Source organism: Bos indicus x Bos taurus, chromosome 1 (assembly GCF_003369695.1).
Source record: "Bos indicus x Bos taurus breed Angus x Brahman F1 hybrid chromosome 1, Bos_hybrid_MaternalHap_v2.0, whole genome shotgun sequence".
NCBI lineage: Eukaryota > Metazoa > Chordata > Mammalia > Artiodactyla > Bovidae > Bos > Bos indicus x Bos taurus.
In genome coordinates, this window is record NC_040076.1 from 43,999,100 (window position 1) to 44,012,185 (window position 13,086).

The 13,086-nt window shown below is 41.0% G+C and overlaps 1 protein-coding gene across 2 annotated transcripts in view; it reads left to right on the forward strand.

The window, feature by feature from the left end:
- Positions 1–13,086, forward strand: part of CMSS1 (cms1 ribosomal small subunit homolog) — a 394,265-nt gene that overhangs the window by 131,844 nt on the left and 249,335 nt on the right. The gene's annotated exons all lie outside the window — the stretch shown is intronic.

Sequence of the window (13,086 nt, forward strand, 5' to 3'; positions counted from 1 at the left end):
CATATCTGACTCTCAGCTAGACAAACTTGATCTCAGCTGGATCATCTCATCTCTGCTCCACGTGGGCTTTCAGCCTCTGGTGGTCTGGACCAGGCTTCCCCATAGAGCAGACTCAGGGCAGCATCCCAAGAATGTGATGAACAGTGATCTGTGACGATAGTTGTCATTGACTTTCCCCTGCATCGCTTATTCTCCCCTACTCCAAGTCTTCAGTTTTTTTGGTAAAAGAGCATTACAAGGCCACCCCAAATTCAGGAAGTGGGGAAATAGATCCCACTTCTTGATGGAAGGAGCTGCAGAGTCACATTGCAGATGACTGGGAAGAATTAACTGCAGCCATCTTTGAAAAACTCATCTGCCACACTTACAGATTCATATTTCTGTGAAAATCAAATAGAAGCCTAGTTTAAAAGAGAGGTAAAATGTGTTTGGTTCTTTACTTCTTTTAGTTTCCTGGAAGCGTAGGGTTATTTTTGTGACTTCTATGATGCATTCCTGTGCTTTCATCTTACCTAGGTAGTCAAATGTGGAACAATAGGCTACTGATAAGAATCAACTTGTATTCTGTTACTATTCAATAAGGATTCCTCTGTCACCATTAATCTTATCCAAGGTATGCCTTCCAGAATTCCAAGATAATGTAAGTTTCTGTACTTACATTACAGAAGTAGCTACAGGGTAGCTTGCTAAGCTTTGCTCATAAGTAGTGCTCTTTGAGTTTAAGGCAACTCGAACTACTACAGGGCTTCCCAGGTGGCACTAGTGGTAAAAAAAAAAACCTATCTGCCAACGCAGGTTAGACGTAACAGACGCAGGTTCCATCCCTGGGCCAGGAAGATCCCCTGCAGGAGGGCATGGCAACCCACTCCAGTATTCTTGCCTGGAGAATCCCCATGGATAAAGAAGCCTGGTGGGCTACAGCCCATAGAGTCACGCAGTCGGATGCGACTGAAGCAACTTAGCATGGAGCACAAACTGCTACAGAAAACTGAGTGGATCTCCATATATGCACTGTCTTCCCTCACCTTTCATTCTTTTTTTTTTAAATTGAATTATAGTTAATGTACAGTATTATATGTTACAGGTGTAAAATATAGTGGTTCATCATTTTTAAAGGTTGTATTCGATTTATAGTTATTATAAAATATTGGCTATATTCCTCCTCACTTCATTGTTAAAGTGAGTTGAGTGAAATCCTCCAGGAGTGCACATATCATTTGCCAATGATGATATTTATAAGTGATTTTTTTAAAAAAGGAATGAGCTGTAACATTTTTATGTTATGTTTATCCTTTTTAAATTGTTTAGAGTTTTTCTGAAACCATCTATCTTCTTTGGGGACTAGGGAAAATAGCTTCAGCATTCTTGCTGGTGTTCAATTGGGTTTGTGAACAGATCCTTCGTGTGCAGACTTCGGGTTGACTGAGGAGTGTGTGTCTCCGCATGTTTACAGTGGTGGAGTTTCCTTACCCTTCTGCCAACAACCACAAACTGATCAGTAATGAGAAGTAATTAAGTATCGAGAGGAAGAAAACAAAGACATGAATTTCATGATACTCTCATGCTTTGTATTATCAGTGACTTCATTGTTTCTCTTGGCAAATTTTTTATGCATCTGTGCTTGGCCCAGGGGTGCATACTGAGGAAAAGAAAAGTTTTGTAATAGCAGTGGTGGTTTGGGATTTTTAGGTTACAAAGGGAAAAAAATGGAATGGAAAATTGCTTTTGTTTATAACAAATCATGATGCCTTACTCTTTTCATAACTGTCACTAGTGACATAATGCCTGATGGTTTTGCAAAGACATTTGCCTGCCTAGTTGTCAAGTTTAACAGCCTAGTGTGTTGATTATCTGTGACTCTCAGAGCCATTGAATGGCAGCCTTCAGAAATGTGAGAGAGTGATAGACTGGGAATCAGGAAACAGGACTTCTGATCTCAGTTCTGCTTTTAATTAGCTAGGCTCTGGGTTGCAGCTCGTAAAATAAGGCTATTAGGCTGGGTTGACCCCATGAGGTCATTCAGGATGAAATAAGGTTTCTTTCCCTTGACCTCTACCCTGGTCCTCACTCCCTAATGGGTCCCCCTTACTACAGAATTTGTGCCTGAGACTAGATGATCTCTGAGGTCCTGGGACTTCCCGCTTTAGAATTTTGTGCTTGTCTGTTGTCTTGTATCTATGGATACAAATACAGTGCAGTTGGCCCCGAGAAGCAGATTCTGCTTTGTTTTCCTATGCAGTGACCTCGGTCAGTTTTTCTTTGGCGTAAGCTGGTTGAAATCGTGATATATTTTGGTAAGGATGTGTTCATGCAGAAGGACAAATAGAATTTTTTGCAATTATTTACTTAATTTAGTTACAGGAAATAGCCAAATGTCAATTGAGGCCCATTCTAACTACCACCTCCCCCCAGCGTACAAGCCCCTAGCCAACTCCTTACTATAAATGTTGAATTTTATTAATCATTCTTTCTTTGTATAACAAAAACTGCTTATTCTACATAATTGGATGCTACTTAGATGTAATTTAGTCTCTGCATACCTGTTTATTTCCATATTTGAATGGTGGAAACAGGTTGTTTGGCTGTATAAAAGAACTTCAGAATGCCTCCGTGAAAGAAATTGGTTGTGGTCTTGACAATTTACTATGGTATCAGGGTAACCAATCAAAACTACTCCAGTTTAAAGAAGAAAATAACAATGATAGCTTACATTAATTCAGTACTTAGCAAATAAATACTAAATGCTTTCTTTTGGTTAATGCTTTAGTCTTCTCAAAAACTTTTTCTCTGTTTTGCAATAGAGGAAACTGAAGCATAGCTTCTAAGTAACTTGCTGAAGGTCATACTGCTAGAAAGTAGCAGAGCCATGTCCCAGCATGGGCGTCTGGCTTTAGAATTCAGCAAATCACTATGCTGTATCTACTTAGGGTCTCATAAGAAGGTATACTTAGTAAAGGAAAATATCCTGCTTCAATATTGTTATTCAATAAACATTTATGAAGTACCCACTTATCAGTTATCATATTTGCTAATTTGTGCAAGCTTGTTTTTGTGTCTGGACTAATGTCTGTTTTGTTGATATGGGTACAGTTAATTCTGGCTACCCAGAATTACACAAAAATATGAATATTAATGAATTCACAACTTCTGGCCCTTTCAGCACTTGGTCTATTCAGTAAAAATGTTTTGTTTTCATGCATCATTTATGTGCAGAAACTAAGCCACAAAGTGGCTTTTCTCAGACACTTTGCTGGCATCTTGGGTGTGGGCAGAAGGAGCATGGCAAGAAAGACTCTGAGATTATGGGATCAAATGGATCTGGATTTGAATCACTACTCCAGCATGTTAGCTCTGTGGCCTTGAACAACTTACTATACCTCTGTGAGCCTTCAGATGTAAAATGGAGATAATGCTACCTGGTAATGAGTTTATCGTTCATACTCTGTGAGCTTAGGGTCCCTGTTGTTCATGTCTGTCTCTGTAGTGTTCAACAGAGTTGGACCTCAGCAGGAATTCATTTGAATGACTGAATCGTGTAGTCCTCAATAGAGCTGATTGGCTCTTAAGTATCAATAGGGACTGCCTCATAGTAAAGATGAGTCATCTGTGAACCACGGGCTAGAAATTCAGAAAAATGGTACTGAGAATCTGACAGAAGCAGCTAATGTGTGTAGACCTCTTAACACATGCCGGGTGCTATCTTAAATGCTTTGTGTATGTCATCATTTAATCTTAAAGAGTTTTACCCTTAGTAAAGACTGTAGGAAAGGGCATGGTAAAGCTAAACTAAGAGTGGAGACTCTCAAAGACAAAAATTAATATCAGTATGAGGGTAATCCCCTTCATGAATCACCGCCTTGTAGTGGCAAAAGGACATAGTGCTGTGCATGGCCACCTAAGACAGATGGGTTATAGTGAAGAGTTCTGACAAAATGTGGTCTGCTGGAGGAGGAAATGGCAGCCCACTGCAGTATTCTTTCCTGGAGAATCCCCATGAACAGTATGAAAAGGCAAAAAGATATGACCCTTGAAAAATGAGCCCCCCAGATCAGAAAGTGTCCAGTGTCCTACTGGGGAAGAGCGGAGGGCAATTAGTAATAGTTCCTGAAAGAATGAAGCAGTTGGGCCAAAGTGGAAACAACACTCAGTTGTGGTGAAAGTAAAGTCCGATGCTGTAAAGAACAATATTGCATAGGAACCTGTAATGTTAGGTCCATGAATCAAGGTAAACTGGACGTGATCAGACAGGAGATAGCAAGAGTGAACATGGACATCTTAAGGAATCAGTGAACTGAAATGGACAGGAATGGGCAAATTTAATTCAGATGACCATTGTATCTACTACTGTGGGCAAGAATCCCTTAAAAGAAATGGAGTAGTGCTCATAGTGAACAAAGAGTTAGAAATGCAGTACTTGGGTGCAATCTCAAAAATGACAGAATGATGTTGATTCATTTCCAAGGAAAGCCAATTCAACATCACAGTAATCCATGTCTGTGCCCCAACCACTGATGCCAAAGAATCTGAAGTTGACCAGTTCTATGAACACCTACAAGACCTTCTAGAACCAACACTAAAAAAAGATGTCCTTTTCATCAAAGGGGATTAAAATGCAAAAGTAGGAAGTCAAGAGACACCTGGAATAACAGGCATGTTTGGCCTTGTAATACAAAATGAAATAAGGTAAAGGCTAGCAGAGTTTTGCCAACAGAACACACTGCTTCTTGGAAAGAAAGCTATGACAAACCTAGGCAGCATATTAAAAAGCAGAGACATCATTTTGCCAACAAAGTTCTGTGTACTTAAAGCTCTGGTTTTTCCAGTACCCATGTACAATATGAGAGTTGGACCATAAAGAAGAATTCCGCTGAGCACCAAAGAACTCTTGCTTTCAAATTGGGGTGCTGGAGAAGACTCTTGAGAGTCCCTTGGACTGCAAGGAAATCAAACCAGTCAATCCTAAAGGAAATTAACCCTGAATATTCATTGCAAGGACTGATGCTGAAGCTGAAGCTCCAGTACTTGGGCCACCTGATGGGAAGAGTCACCTCATTGGAAAAGACCCTGATGCTGGGAAAGGTTGAAGGCAAAAGGAGAAGGGGGCAGCAGAGGATGAGATGCTTAGATAGCATCACCTCACCAACTCAATGGACATGAATTTAATCTAACTCCGGGAGATAATGAAGGATAGGGAAGCCTGGTATGCTACAGTCCATGGCATTGCAAAGAGTCAAACACAACTTAGTAACTGAACAACAACAATCAGGGTAGTGCTGGTACCTACACAAAGTTTAGTGTGTGTGTTTGCACACATGTGGGTGGAGAAGGGACACTCAGTCCCCAAGACTTATTAGAAAATTGCAGTTAAAAGTCGTCGAATTTTTGGAACCTTTATCATGTATACCCCGACCCTTTGTTCTGTCTCAGCCTCACCTCCCTGATTACAGGTTCACATGCATAAAATGAGTTCAACGTCTGCCACACTCCTTTTTATTTGACGGCACCTTGAACAGTCCTTAGTCCTGTTTTTATGTCTGTGACATAATGCAGTGCCATTTAAACTCATTTGTAGGAAGTTTGGGGGTGAACTCTTTTGATAGCAAGATGGCTGCATAACGCACAGGGAGTCTGTGCCGACTGGAGGACGCTCTTCGCCAAGGGACAACCTTGAAAGTGATTCAGTGCCTTAAGTTTGAATGTGTTTAACATTTAGGGAGCAGACTGTCGGCTAGCTTTACATTTCCACTTGGATTTCCCCCTCTCTCTGTGTGGATCCATAAAGCTATAACTTAGTTCCCTGAAAGGAGAATGGAAAGAGAAGTAGTAAGATTATGGGGTTCTCAGCAGAGTTGGTTGAGCCCTTAATATTAACTGTCTCATGGTAAATGTGATTCATCTATGAAAATACTGGCTATAAATAGATGTTAATAGTGCTCAGTTGCAGATCAGCCAGGTTGTGCTTGCATGGCCACATTTGGGAAAAAAATCCTGTTGAGTATTTTATTTGGTTTCTCTTAAAATGAAAAAATAAAAGTTTGTTTCCTTTTATTTCCCTAGTCACCCACATTTGAAGACACTAATTCAGCCAGCTACAGCAGAGCTATCTGATGGCTAAAAAAAGATACATTGAAAACCAGATAACCTAATTTAGCAATGGCCCCCCTTTATCTTTTTCTTCCATTTTGAGTAAAAGTCATTGAAACATTCCCTTAACGGTGTTTTTACTTGTAGGGAAAGGTGAATAGGGCTTTGGAGAGGGGAATAGAACTTGAGGATCTGTGATTCAGGTCCATATTCTTAAGAATTCTGATTCCTAAAAGAAATTCAGGGTTACTTTCACATCAAATGTGAGGTTCAGAAGGCAGTGTAGTCATCTCATTCATTTCTCATAGTATCAGTCAGTTCAGTCACTCAGTCGTGTCTAACTCTCTGCGACCCCATGAATCGCACCACACCAGGCCTTCCTGTCCATTATCAACTCCCGGAGTTCACTCAAACTCATGTCCATCGAGTCGGTGATGCCATCCAGCCATCTCATCCTCTGTCGTCCCCTTCTCCTCCTGCCCCCAATCCCTCCCAGCATCATGGTCTTTCTAAGTGAGTCAGCTCTTCTCATCAGGTGGCCAAAGTATTGCAGTCTCAGCTTCAACATCAGTCCTTCCAATGAACACCCAGGACCAGTCTCCTTTAGGATGGACTGGTTGGGTCTCCTTGCAGTCCAAGGAACTCTCAAGAGTCTTCTCCAACACCACAGTTCAAAAGCATCAGTTCTTTGGTACTCAGCTTTCTTTATAGTCCAACACCCACATCCATACATGACCACTGGAAAAACCATAGCCTTGACTAGATGGACCTTGGTTGACAAAGTCAACACAGTATCTAGGTATTTTCTGTGCCCATCTCCTCCATTGTTACATATTGTCCTATGCCCATCTACGCCATTGTTACACAGCTGTAAGTGTCTGAGGGCTTTGCTGGTGGCTCAGATGGTAAAGAATCTGCCTGCAATGCGGGAGACCCAGGTTTGATCCCTGGGTCGGGAAGATCCCCTGGAGAAGGAAATGGCAACTCACTCCAGTATTCTTGCTGGAGAGTCCCATGGACAGAGGAGCCTGGTGGGCTGCAGTCCGTGGGGTCGTGAAGAGTTGGACACGACTAAGCAACTAACATACACAAGTGTCTGAAAGTGCTTCCTTGTGAGCTGAAATACAGCTCCCAGGATCTTTATTCATTTATCCTTCTCCTGCCTCCAGAGCTAAGTCAAGGGAGGCTACTTCTCTTGCCACATTGTGGCCCTTCAGTGGGAAGTACTCTGTTCTTTTTTCCAGATGTAACACTCACCACACCTCATGTTGTGTGGTTTAGTCTCCCTCATCCAACACACCATCTCACCACACATTTTGATTACACCCTTTAGAATTACGCTTCATTAGGTTAGGTGTTTCTTAAAGAAATGCATAGAGTTGGGCATGATTTCCCAGATAATAAACGCAACTAAAGTAATGAAATGGTAAGAGTATATACTTAGGGAAGACCTCAGTCTTCTGATTTTGGATCTCAGATAGATCTCTGATATTGGATCTCAGTATAGATCAAATAATTTGATAGTAGGCATTTAATGAAGACTTATTCCAGTTTTGCTTATCAGATGAGTGCTTGTAATACCTTTCATGTGTACATTGCTCTTTATATCAGTAAATAGATAATTATTCACCCTGTTTTTCAAGATGAGGAGTTCGAGGTTCAGAAAGCTTAAATAACTTTGGTTAATAAACCTTGAGCCCAAACTGAAAACTCAGGCATTCTGACACCCCTTTCTCTCCAGTCTCATGCTGGATATATCAACAGTGTACTTTTTTAAAAGCTCGAATATGTTCTTTGGTTGCTTTTCCACAAAGTGCTACAGTCAGAGAAGCTGCTATGCTGTAGATACAGAATAAACAGCCTGCCAATGGGGTCTAATAGAGCAGACTTACATCATGGCTTTTCTTAGCTGTGTGTTCTGAAGAAAGGACAAAAAGAAATATAAAAATCTCCAAGTATAAATAGTCAATTTATCCAAGTTTTCCATTACAAATCAGTGGCTCTTTAAATATTCTTTTCTCATTTAAGGTTGACACAGGGCTGGGAATGTTTTCCAGATCTTTGTGGAATAGAACAGAAGAAGAAAATTATTTTCATATAGTCCAAGTTAACTTTAAGTGCATTTTAAAATGCCACACTCCCAGCACTAGATCAGAGCTCTTGAAAATCATATGATTCTTTTTAACAGTTTTCAAACTACATCACTTTTCATATTTCTTCCAAGTCTGCTCTCTGTTTTTTCTTAGAAGCATGGTGATTTTGAGCCAGTCACTTAACCTTTCTATTCTCTTTGAATTTTTGTCTCTTTGGCTCTTGGAACCAGTTTCTACCAATCTCCCTCTTCTGAAACCCATTGGAAGTTAATGTGCCCTTGGTCATGACCAGATCCAGCCCCAGAAGCCAGAACTCTTGCCTACAGCTCTGTTGCTGTTTCCATAGCAATGCTACATGTTCAACAGGCCAGCCCCTACTTCTTCCAGCCCTAGAAAGATATGAATCTTAAAAGATAAAAAATGCATCTTTATAGAACCCAAAGTGTCCCGCAAATTTTTGTTGACTTTCTCGACCTCTTCCTCACCCATTAGTTGACAGTAAGTCACCCTGACTGCCTTTCGGCCTCTTCTTGGCTAGACCAACCTAGCATAATAAAGAGCTCAGAGATGAACGGGAAATTTGAGATCAAGAGTTTCCATCTATAGATTCCAAATGACATCTTTCCTTTTTCTTCTTGTATCTACTGACCTGTGACTGGAATAGAGTGATAATGTGTTACTAAAACAAATCTTGCTGCTGGTAAAGTCCTAGAGCAGTACTCGACCTTGCAGCCATTTTATTTCTCCTTTCCCACATCTACCGTTACTTAGTCTATCTTCCTGTACTGGGGAACAGGTCCCTGCTTGCCTCTCAGGCATTTGCGTCTAGTCTGGCTCATGTACACTTGATCTTACTAGGGGAAAAGAAAGAAACTCAACTTGTAAAACTCCGATTATTTGCCAGATTATATGACTCATGCTTTCTATTCTTTACATATCTTTTTTTTAAAAAATTCAAACACATGGACTTGGTATTATTCTCCTTATTTTAAAGATGAAAAAACTTGAGACATTGAGAAATTCACAGTTGAATAGAAATATAGGTTCAAGACTAAATACAGAATACCAACAAATGCTGTAAATAATGTCCAATGTACAAAGTGTGTTGGGCCTTAGAGGATAAGAGTAGCTGGCTCACATGTACAGGTTGAAAGTGTATGAAGAACAGCGTGTGGCAAATATCAAGTCATTCCTTATGGCTGAAGTAAAGGAGAAGACCAGCAAGGAAATTTGAATGTGTATTCTATGTATTAGATGTTAATAAAAAGTTATTGTTAATTTTGTTAGCTGTATTAATGACATCGTATTTATGTGAGAGAATGTCCTTTTTATTTTTCTAGATACATAGCGAAGTATCCTACTTTGAAATGATATGGTGTCCTTCTCATATGTCCACATATGAGAAGACTGCAGGCCTAGGGTTGCAGACTCTAACACCTATGGAGGACAGACAGGCCTCAGATAGGAGTGACGTGTGCACTTTACTTTTAAATATTTCAGAAAAAATAAAGGCAGAGAGTAGAGGAAAAATAAGTTTGGCAAAATTTTAATGGTTGTTTAAGGGTGGGTGAGTACATGGTCTTTGTTATATTCTTTTTACTTTTTATAAATTTAGAAATGTTCATGACTAAAGATTTAAATAGACACACACCAGAGACATAGTGTTTAATACATAAACTTTTAAAGAAGTTTCAAGAGGAGGGGAGCAAAAGGTGCAAGGTAAAGAGAAAGAAGACACTAATTTGGGGGTGTCTGACAGAGACAGAGAAGCAGAAAATGGAGCTGTGTCCCAGGAACCAAGAAAGAAAATGATTTCAAGGAGCAGAGAGCTGCTGTGCCTTTTTTTTTTTTTTTTTTTAACAATATTGCCACTGCTCAGAACAGTTTTGGAACTCTACTTTTGTTGGAGTTTTCTGTTTTTTTGGACTATCTCTCAGCCATGGCAAAATCTGGTTCATTGAAGGTGAATGTGACTTCTTACCACAGGGAAAATGTCCTTGGAGCCAAATCTAGTGAATGAAGTCAGGATTTGGGTCAGCGAATACTGTTTTTGGTCAAAGAACGAATTGTGACCTTAAAATAATGAGACTGGGTTTTGTATGTGGTCTTTGAACCAGTTTTGAAGATGTTTCCAAAACCTGTCAGCCATGACACATTATCAGAATAAGCTTCATATAGGAAAACTTTTGACTGAATGACACAAATGGATTTATAACTTGGAGCTTTTGTTTTGTTTTTAATATTCCATCAACTTTGGTTATATGTCAGATCTTTGGTGTCCCAAAGCTTCTGGTGGCTTTCTAGAGTCAGAAGCTTCTGGACAAGCCAAAATGTAGGAGACTACGCGGTGAATGGCAGGGGCAGGAGTGCAGGCTCTGGAGCTGGCTAGCCAAGTGACAGTCCTGTCTCCATCCCTTCATGCTGTCCAGTTTGGGGCAAATTCCTTCACTTCTTCGGGACTGTCTTTGCAGGGTTGTTGGGAGAGTTTGAGATCATACGTATAAAATGCTGTGCCCAGTGCCGTACGTATGACAGGAACATGTGACTTATCTTGGTAGAGACATAGTGTTACAATTTTATCTCTTGATTCATCAGACATACCTTTCCTCTTGGGACATCAAGTGAGATAAGAACATAACAAATGGATTTTTGCCTTTTAGCATCATGAGGAGAATATATTACTTAGCCTTCCATCGCTGAAGGGAAGGGGAGTTCTTTTAGTCACTGCTAAACCTGTATTTTCAGAAAGTGTGTTATTCGGTTCCTTGCCAAGATGGAGATTGGCAAGCTGAAGAAATTGGAAATTGGCCAAGAACCAGTGCCTGTTATTTAGCGGAGAGGTAATAGGGAACTATGATCCTGCCAATCTGGAGGGACTTAACATAAAGTGACTAGCTTCTCGGTCCAAACTGGCATAACTGTTCCAAACAAGATGACGAAGGCTGCTGATTCAAAGGGGTAGGCTCACCCAAGCTCTTATTGGTGTGCCTCTTCCACCGACCAAGACTTTTAAATCTTCTCTAATACCACAGCAACATATAACTTACTGTCTTCCTGGCTGGGCACTCTGCTAAAGCACTTTAAATATACTATTCCCTTTGATACTGGAAACAGCCTATCAGCAAATACTACTATTAACCTGTGCTTTATTGGAAATTTAAATTGAAAGAGGTAAAGTCAGTCTGCCCCTAAGTCACAGAACACTAGAGCAGGGCAGGAATTCCTGCTGGCTTTAGAACCCACCTAGTCTTTGCAAAGCTTATGTTGCCTGAGTTCTTTCTCACTCAGAATAATGATCTGTGTAAAGGGGGAGGAGAAATCTCTTCAGTAATCATGGCATAAATTTGACTACACTGGCAAAATAAAAAAGGGCCAGAGTCCTTTCACCAAAGACCTGCGTGATGAAGCAGTAAGAGAAGAGAACATATCTCCAGGGAGTAAGAAAAATTACCTAGGCTAGGTCAGATCTCAGATTTGAGCCCAGTGTGAATCAAGTTCTTGCTCCTTCACAGTTCTCCATTATTCAACTCAGAGCATCTGCCTACAATGCAGAAGACCTGGGTTCAATCCCGGAGTTGGGAAGATCTCCTGGAGAAGGAAATGGCAACCCTCTCCAGTATTCTTGCCTGGAAAATCCCATAGATGGAGGAGCCTGGTAGGCTACGGTCCATGGGGTCACAAAGAGTCGGACACGACTGAGCAACCTCACTTTCACTTTTCTGAATATTAGCTTGGGAGTTATGGAGCAGGAAGTCTGCTTTAGTCAGGAAGCATCAGGGAGCATCCAAAAGCATCCAGACAACCACATGCAGCAGGGTGGACGCTGGGCCTAGATAGTGTGACCTGGCCTACATGCTATGAGCTTGGGTCGGACTGATTATCAGTGTTCTTTTAACTGGTGTCAGGACTCTCCTTGTGTCCTCTAAGAAGGGTTTACCAAGCCTTCCCAAGCCCCTAGTCACATTAATCTTATGAAAGTGTGCATTTCCAGCACTTTTTAATTAGGGGAGACCCCTTCCCAGTCCTGTTGAATAGATTTGGACCTCAGACATGGGGACATGGGACTGGGGTAGACTGAGCTCAGAGGTTCTACCCACTGTGTGTGGTTCCACATAACCCTTTGTTTGAAAGTGCCTAAGGCAGCCAAGAGTGTGTGTTGACCAAAGAGGACAGCTTCTGCTAGGAGCTACAAGTACATAAATGGATGTCAGAACTTAAAATTAAGAGGGGAGGGATGGGGGAAGAGACAAAGAATCACTACCCTCCCTTGAGCATGTTGCTTTGGGTATTTTGGTAATGATTGTAAAGCATTAACACACAGACTAAACTAAGCTCTTTGTGTTCTTTGCAAGATGGAGAGCTTGCCAAGTCAGTTTCAGCGTACAAAGCCCAGACAATTATTCTTTTGGCATGTAGGGGCCACCCTTGTTTTTGCTGGGGGGTTGGAGGCGGATAGCCTATTGACACAGGAAGGCTTTATAAGGAAAAAGAAGGCAACTAAAACCCTGCATTTTTTAGAAAAGAAATTCCCTGTCACGGTTCTCAGCCCCTACCCTCTATGCTAAACCTCTGCCACAGAGCCAACAGAAGAACCCCTTGGGCTCAGAAGTGCCACACACACTTCGAAGCCCATAGCATGTTACTCATTCATGGCTGTTTGCATTTCCTCCACTTAGCACCTCACCATGAAATCGTGTATTTCTTTTGTGAGTGTGTGCATGAAGATGGTTGATAGCTGTATTTCCAGTGACAGCCATCAGAAAGATAAAGTTCTTGAGATTCCTTATGTGGCATATGCTTTGCAGTAGTGATTCTCAGCCTATGAACCCAGAACCCCTAGGAACTTTCAAAGTTGTCTAAGGAGGCTTCCAGTCATCTTCCAAAAGCATTGTGAGAAACCAAGTGTGAT